Raw genomic sequence first — 7,599 nt, 5'->3', positions numbered from 1 at the left:
CCATAAAGCCTACCAGTCGGACCAAAGCGTCCTGAAGCACTAGAGTGGCTATGAAACCCTCTGGGACCTGAGCTGGGCCCACTGGAGCTGCTGGAGCTGGAACCTCCTCGTCATAGTCAGTACGAGGCTCCACCTCTGGGACTGCTACTCGGGGCTGAGCTCTGCCTCGGCCTCGGCCTCTGGCACGGCCTCGCCTTCTGCCCCTGATAGGAGTTGGGGGCTCGGGCTGCTGCGCGGTAGAAGAGGAAGCATGTGTTCTCACCATCTGCGAAAGAACAGAGTAGGAGGACGATCAATACTTGAGAATCATAATCGCACGACACGAATGAACAAAGTGAAGTTTTCCTAACTCAATAGCCTCGCGGGATAAATACAAAATTCTCCGTACCGATCCCTCATACTCTACCGAGTTGTCCGTGAGTTGTGAGACCTAAGTAACCTAGTGCTCTGATACCAACTTGTCACGACCCGGATTTCCCACCATCGGGTGTCGTGATGGCGCCTACTATCGGAGCTAGGCAAGCCAAATATATAAAACATTTTTCCTGCTTCCTTCCAAACAATATAATAAACGAGACAAAATTTAAGCGGAAGACTTTAAATCTAAAGCAACTAAGAACCAAAAGTGCGGAAGTTTGAACCAAAATGCTACCCAGAGTCTGGTGTCACTAGCTCACGGACTACTACAGAATACTACAATCAATGTATGAAAGGAAAAATACATCATGTTTGTCTTATACAAGATAAACAAACGAAAAACATGGAAAGGGACTTCGGCCTGCGAACGCCAGCTAGGCTACCTCGAGAGTCCCTGGACTGAAGATAGCTCCCAGAAGTCCTACTGTTGCGGTCCGTAAGCTGCTCCCTGATCTATGCACAAAAATGCACAGAGTGTAGCATCAGCACAACCGACCCCATGTGCTGGTAAGTGTCTGGCCTAACCCCGGCGAAGTAGTGACGAGGCTAGACAGTATCTACCACAATTAACCTGTATAGATATATATACAACAAGTGCAAGAAAACAATAACAAGATAATACAAAAATAAAACTGGGAGGGGACATGTTATCGGGGAGTAACAGATAAAAATGAAATATCGGAAATAAACAGAAGAAACTCCGGTTTCTATGATATATATATATATATATAGTGGACGGCGTGCCACACGATCCCATAATATCATATATAAGTGGACAGTGTGCCACACGATCCCATAATATCATATGTAAGTAGACGGCGTGCCACACGATCCCATAATATCATATATAAGTGGACGGCGTGCCACACGATCCCATAATATAGTATATAAGTGGACGGCGTGCCACACGATCCCATAATATAGTATATAAGTGGACGGCGTGCCACACGATCCCATAATATAGTATATAAGTGGACGGCGTGCCACACGATCCCATAATACAGTATATAAGTGGACGGCGTGCCACATGATACCTATTTCCATATACCACGTGGTAGGCGTACCACCCGTTCCCATTTCATCTTTATCACAGTGCACAATATGTCACCGGCAACAGAGGCCAATAACCAAGTGGACGGCATGCCCATGATCCCAATTCATATCATATATAAGTGGACGGTGTGCCACACGATCCCATATATCATATATAAGTGGACGGCGTGCCACACGATCCCATAATATAGTTCATAATATCTGACTTCATATAGTAGACCCCTTCAGGGGAGAATAATAACTCAATACCTTTAACCCGGCAAGGGTACAGCTAACAGCCCAAAATATCCCGATGAGGGAGAATATATATATCAGTCTACACATCCCGGCAAGGGAGTATTCACAACACATTCTCCTTTTAAATCATTCTTCCTCAACCGTTCACATTATATGAAACTTATCAAATAAACAAGGAGCTTGTGTCACATTATTCGAATTAAAAGCAATCAAGACTCACGGTCATGCTAGACTCCGGTGCATAGATAACCGTCACCATGCCTATACACCGTACTCCACATTAGCAAGTAGCAAATATCATCCTAATCCTATTCCCTCAAGCCAAAGTTAGAACAAACACTTACCTCGAATGCTCCAAACTCAACTCACGCTTCTAGTATAGCTTTACCTCTTGATTCCACCACCAATCCGCTCGAATCTAGTCATAAGTTACTTAATCACATTAATAATTACTAAATGAATCATCCCCAATGCATGAAAATAGATTTTTCAAGGTTTTTCCCAAAAAGGTCAAAAATACCCCCGGACCCACGTGGTCGAAACTCGAGGTTCGGACCAAAACCCGGTTACCCATTCCCCCATGAATCCAAATATATGATTTGTTTTTAAATCGGACCCCAAATTGAGGTCCAACTTCTCAATTTGTAGAAAACCTAGGTTCTACCCAAAACACCCAATTTCACCCCTGAAATTCTTAGATTTGAAGTTGAAATTATGTTAAAAGATGTTAAGGAATAAAGAAATTAAGTTAGAAATCACTTACCAATCGTTTTGGAGAAGAAAAGTTGTTTGGAAAATCACTTGTATACCTTTCTGAGGACCTGGCGCGGACCGCACAAAAATGTGTTGCGGCCGCGCCGAGTGGGAGAAAAATTGGGGCTTCTCTAAACCCTTCCAGCGCGGACCGTACTGTTTTGGTGCGCGGCCGCGCTGGTTAACCTGAAACCCTAGCCCTCAGACTCAGCCACGCGGACCGCACAAAAATGCATCGCGCCCGCGTGGCTCCAGCTCGGACCGCGCGGAAATGACCGCGGCCGCGCTGGTGTCTGCAACACCTGAACCTGCATTTTCTTAAGTCCAAGACCTCCCGGGCCCCATTCAAAACTCACCCGAGCCTCGGGGCTCCAAACCAAACATGCACACAACCTTAAAAACATCTTACGGACTTACTCGTGCGATCAAATCGCCAAAATAACATCATATACATAGGATCAAGCCTCAAACACATGATTTTCTTTCTTCAACTTTCATAACTCAAATTCTCCATTTTTAGTCCGAAACACGTCATATGACGTCCGTTTTTAGCCAAACTTTACAGATAGTGCTTAACACATATTTAAGACTTGTACCGGGCGTCGGAACCAAAATACGAGCCCGATACCTATATTTTCTAACTCCTTTTCATTTCAAATTTTCATATCAAATTTCAGAAAAACAATTTCTTTCAAAAATTCATTTCTCGGGCTTGGGACCTCAGAATTTGATTCCGGGCACACGCCCAAGTCCCATATTTTTCTACACACCCTCCAGGACCGTCGAATCACAGGTCCGGGTCCGTTTACCCAAAATGTTGACCGAAGTCAATATTATGCATATTATTATCGAAATTCATCAAATTTTTCACATAATTCACATATTCTAACATAAAAACTTTCCTTCTATGCGCCCGAACTGCGCACGCCAATCGAGGTAACTAAAAGCGAGGTTTTCAAGGCCTCGAAAGCGCGGAACAAGGAAGAACTACGGTGATAATCCTTCGGGTCGTCACAGTATTCTTTATTCAACTGTTTAGTCTCTGCTTCCACCAGCTTTAACTTCTTCCACACTCCATACATTCAATGCCCCTCAATAGTCTGTTGCCACATATTCTAAACAATTACTTTGAAAGCATGATGTTGTAATAGGACATTGAGCAGTCTGAATGGCTTCTTAAGGTATTGTTTAGCTATCACAGTATTAATTACAATGGGAGAGTGATCTGAACACTCAGGATTCAGATAATTGGCTTCAATACTACCATAAGTTTGTAACCATTTAACATTACCAAACACCCAATCAATATGACTATATATCCTTTCATTCTCATCTCTTTTGTTGCACTAGGAAAACTGGCACCCTTTTCTAGTCACCTATCCCACTCCCAAATTTGTGATACAATTCTGGTAATCCACAATCTCAGCAGGATGAATTGGTACTCCATTAACTCTATCATCACTAAACAGCATGGTATTAAAGTCTCTCAATAGGATACAAGGTCCATTTATAGAACCTTTAATGTTCCTTAGTTTATCCCACAATGGTTTTCTCCCTGCAATAGTATTGTAACCATACACATAGTCAATTCACAATTGAATTGAGAATGTCTGTTGTCACGACCTAAAATTCACTAAGGGTCGTGATGGCGCCGTACACCGCTATCAGGAAAGCCAACCAAAATTCTCGTTTAAATATTTTTGAAAACACTTCTTTTATACGTTTAAAACAATACATAGCAAATTTCCTCTGGATAAATAATGAAACATTTAACAACTTTTAAAATTCCTGAATAAATCTAAACACATCCCAGAACCCAGTGTCACAAGTGTATGAGCAATTTCTAAGAAATAATGTAGTACAACAACCATCCGGAATACAATATTGGACAGAATATAAATACAGTAATCTGAAAGAGACTTGCTGGCTGCGGGTCGTCTCGGAAATGCATCTTACCTAAGTCTCTGTATCAACCATGCTGCTACGCTCACTAGGCCACTAGAGATGCATGTGCTTGTGCAAAAAAAATGCACAAAAGTGTCGTATGAGTACGAAAACAACCTATACCCAATGAGTATCCCGTCTAATCTCGAAGAAGTAGAGATGAAAGGTCGACTTTGACACTTACTAGTGGTCGAATAATGATATATTATTAATGCGAATAATCATGAATTTATTAAGAATGACAGTAATTTCAAATAAGTCACGAACAGGTAAAAGTTTCTTTTTATATTAAAAGTCTCCGGATTCATAATCCATTAGTTTTCAATTATCTAAAGTCGGGGAGAGCAAATATCAATATCAATAAATCTCAAGTCAAGCAATACAAACATGCGCAAATCATGCCGAGGTCGTACGGCCCGATCCAATAATATTTAAATTGTGCACTGCCGAGGGTCGAACGACACGAACCATAAATGCATCTATTACCCCGCTCACGAATCATACATGTGACGCGGTAAAATATAGTTAAACACAACAATCAGTCAATCAAGAATTCATCAAGGAACAATTATCCAAGGAAAAGCCAATTCTCTTTTAACAATTCAAGAAAATGAAGTTTAATCTTTTTAGAAATTCATTTACAAATTCGATGTGATTTAAGCAAATCAATCTGTCAATAAAATTACAGATATTCCAAATATAGCATGCTTTTGGGTCCTAAACTACCCGAACATAAACATAATAGTAGCTATTCACGGACTCTCATCACTTCGTGCGTACGCAGCCCCCACAAATAGGAGCACATAAACAATTAACTCACCTATGGGGACAATTCCCTCTTACAAAGTTAGAAAGGAGACTCACCTCGCTCCAAAAATCCATAACCGGCATTCCACGCCCTTCCGAAGACTCAAATTGATGCACAACGCTCCATTATTAGCCAATAATTATGCAAATCCATTAATATATTCTCAATTACTCACTACAATCCAATTTATAGCAACTCCTAACCCCGAACGAAAAATTGACAAAATTGCCCTTAGGTTCACATGCCCGAATTCCTAAATTTTTTGAAGATAAAGTTTACCCATGAACTCACAAACTCAAATATATGATTTTCTCTTAATTTCATACCCAAAATCATGGTCAAAATCCAAGAACACGAAATTCTAGGTTTTCCCTCAAACCCCAAGTTTCTACCCATTTACATGCTAAAATCCATACATAATCGATTCTTTAACTCAAGATAGGTGGGATTAGCTTACCTTGTCGTTGATGATGAAAAACCCCACTTGAAGCTCTCCAAAATCGTACATACCAAGAGAAAAATGAGAGGGAAATGGCCAAATCCCGACTTTAAAACAAAACACTGCCCCAGCACTTTCCACACCTGCGGTCATTCGACCGCTTCTGCGGTACCACAGGTGCGGCCACATTACCGCATCTGCAGTCCTTCTCATGCCCCCTTATTTCCGCTTCTGTGCCTCGTCTACCGCAGGTGAGGTCCCGCTTTTGCGGCACCCTAACCGCATCTGCGGTCTCTTCGCTCCTGACCTAAACCCCCATCTGCGCCCTCCTAGCTGCTTCTGCGGCTCCACACCTGCGGCCAAACCCTTGCAGGTGCGGTTACACCAGATACCAGCAACTTCAGCCTTTCCACAATTCCATTTTAGATCCGATAACCACCCGGAATCCACTCGAGGCCCTCGGGACCCCAACCAATCATACCAACTAGTCCCAAAATACATTGCGGACTTGATCGAGGCCTCAAATCATATCAAACAACACCAAAATCATGAATCGACCTCCAATCCAAGCTTTATGAACTTTAGAATTTCAAACTTCTACTTTCGATGTCTAAACCTATCAAATCACCTCCGATTGACCTCAAATTTTGCACACAAGTCATATTCGACATTACGGACATACTCCAACTTTCAGAATCAGATTCTGACCCTGATATCAAAAAGTCAACTTCCGGTCAAACGGCTCAAAAACCTTCAAATGTCTATCTTTAGCCAAATGACCCCAAAAAACCCACGGACCTCCGAATTCACTTCCGATCGCGCTCCCAACACCAGAATCACCATACAGAGCTACTCCCAGGCTCAAAATCCCAAACAGACATCGATAACACTGAAATGCTCTTCAAGCCAAACTTATGAAATTTCTTCCAAAATGCTAATTTCCACAATAGGCGCCGAAATATTCCCGGGTCATCCAAAACCTGATCCGAGCATACGCCCAAGTCCGAAATCATCATACGAACTTGCTGGAACCTTCATATCCCGATTCCGAGGTCGTTTAATCTGAAATCCAATCTTAGTTAATTCTTCCAACTTAAGGCTTCCAAAATGAGGATTCTATTTCCAAATCAACTCTGAACTTCCCGAAATTCAATTCCGACCACGCGTACGAGTCATAATACCTGAAAGGAAGCTACTCATAGCCTCAGACTGCTGAATAATGTGCTAGAGCTCAAAACGACCGGTCGGGTTGTTACATTTATCCTCAATAAAACAGTAAATCAATTGTGCAGTACTATATCTAATATTCACAGCAACTGAAGCTCTCCTCCATCCAACCCATATTCTTCTATTAGGGGCATGAGTATAGTCTGTATAGAACTCCTAATCATTTCCAAACTTTTTGATAACTTTTACAGCTTTATGTTGTTTAACTCTAGTCTCAAGGCAACCAATCATATCTATCTTTTTTCTAAGCAAAAAATCCTTGAATTCTTTTTGCTTGTGGGCTTTATTAAGCCCTCTAATATTCCAGGAACAAAAGATTATGGAGGTTGTTTCTTAGCAAGTCTCTGCTTACTCTCTTTTCAACTGCTTCTTCATAACATCTCAAGGCTGAGTATTGGTTTATCCCCAGAGTTTCCTCTGAATCACTATCCAAATCTTCCTCCTAGTGACTATGTACCTCATGCTGATTTCCCTGCCTTTGTCCTTGAAACACTACTACCTGCTTCCCACTTCTTTGAACTTGCACTTTGGTAGGAGCACTATGATCTTCCTCAACTGCAATAGGATCTTGTGGCTTGATATTTGGTTTGTCCTGCTTAACCTTCCATTCTTTCTTCTCCTGTGATGGCTTCTGCTTCCCTTTTTCTGACCTTTCTACTGGATATTTTGTTCCTACTGATCCTCTTTTCGACAACTTTCAGTGAAATGACCAAAATGTGCA

This window comes from Nicotiana sylvestris, chromosome 6 (assembly GCF_000393655.2).
Source record: "Nicotiana sylvestris chromosome 6, ASM39365v2, whole genome shotgun sequence".
Classification (NCBI taxonomy): domain Eukaryota; kingdom Viridiplantae; phylum Streptophyta; class Magnoliopsida; order Solanales; family Solanaceae; genus Nicotiana; species Nicotiana sylvestris.
This window is presented reverse-complemented; position numbering follows the sequence as displayed.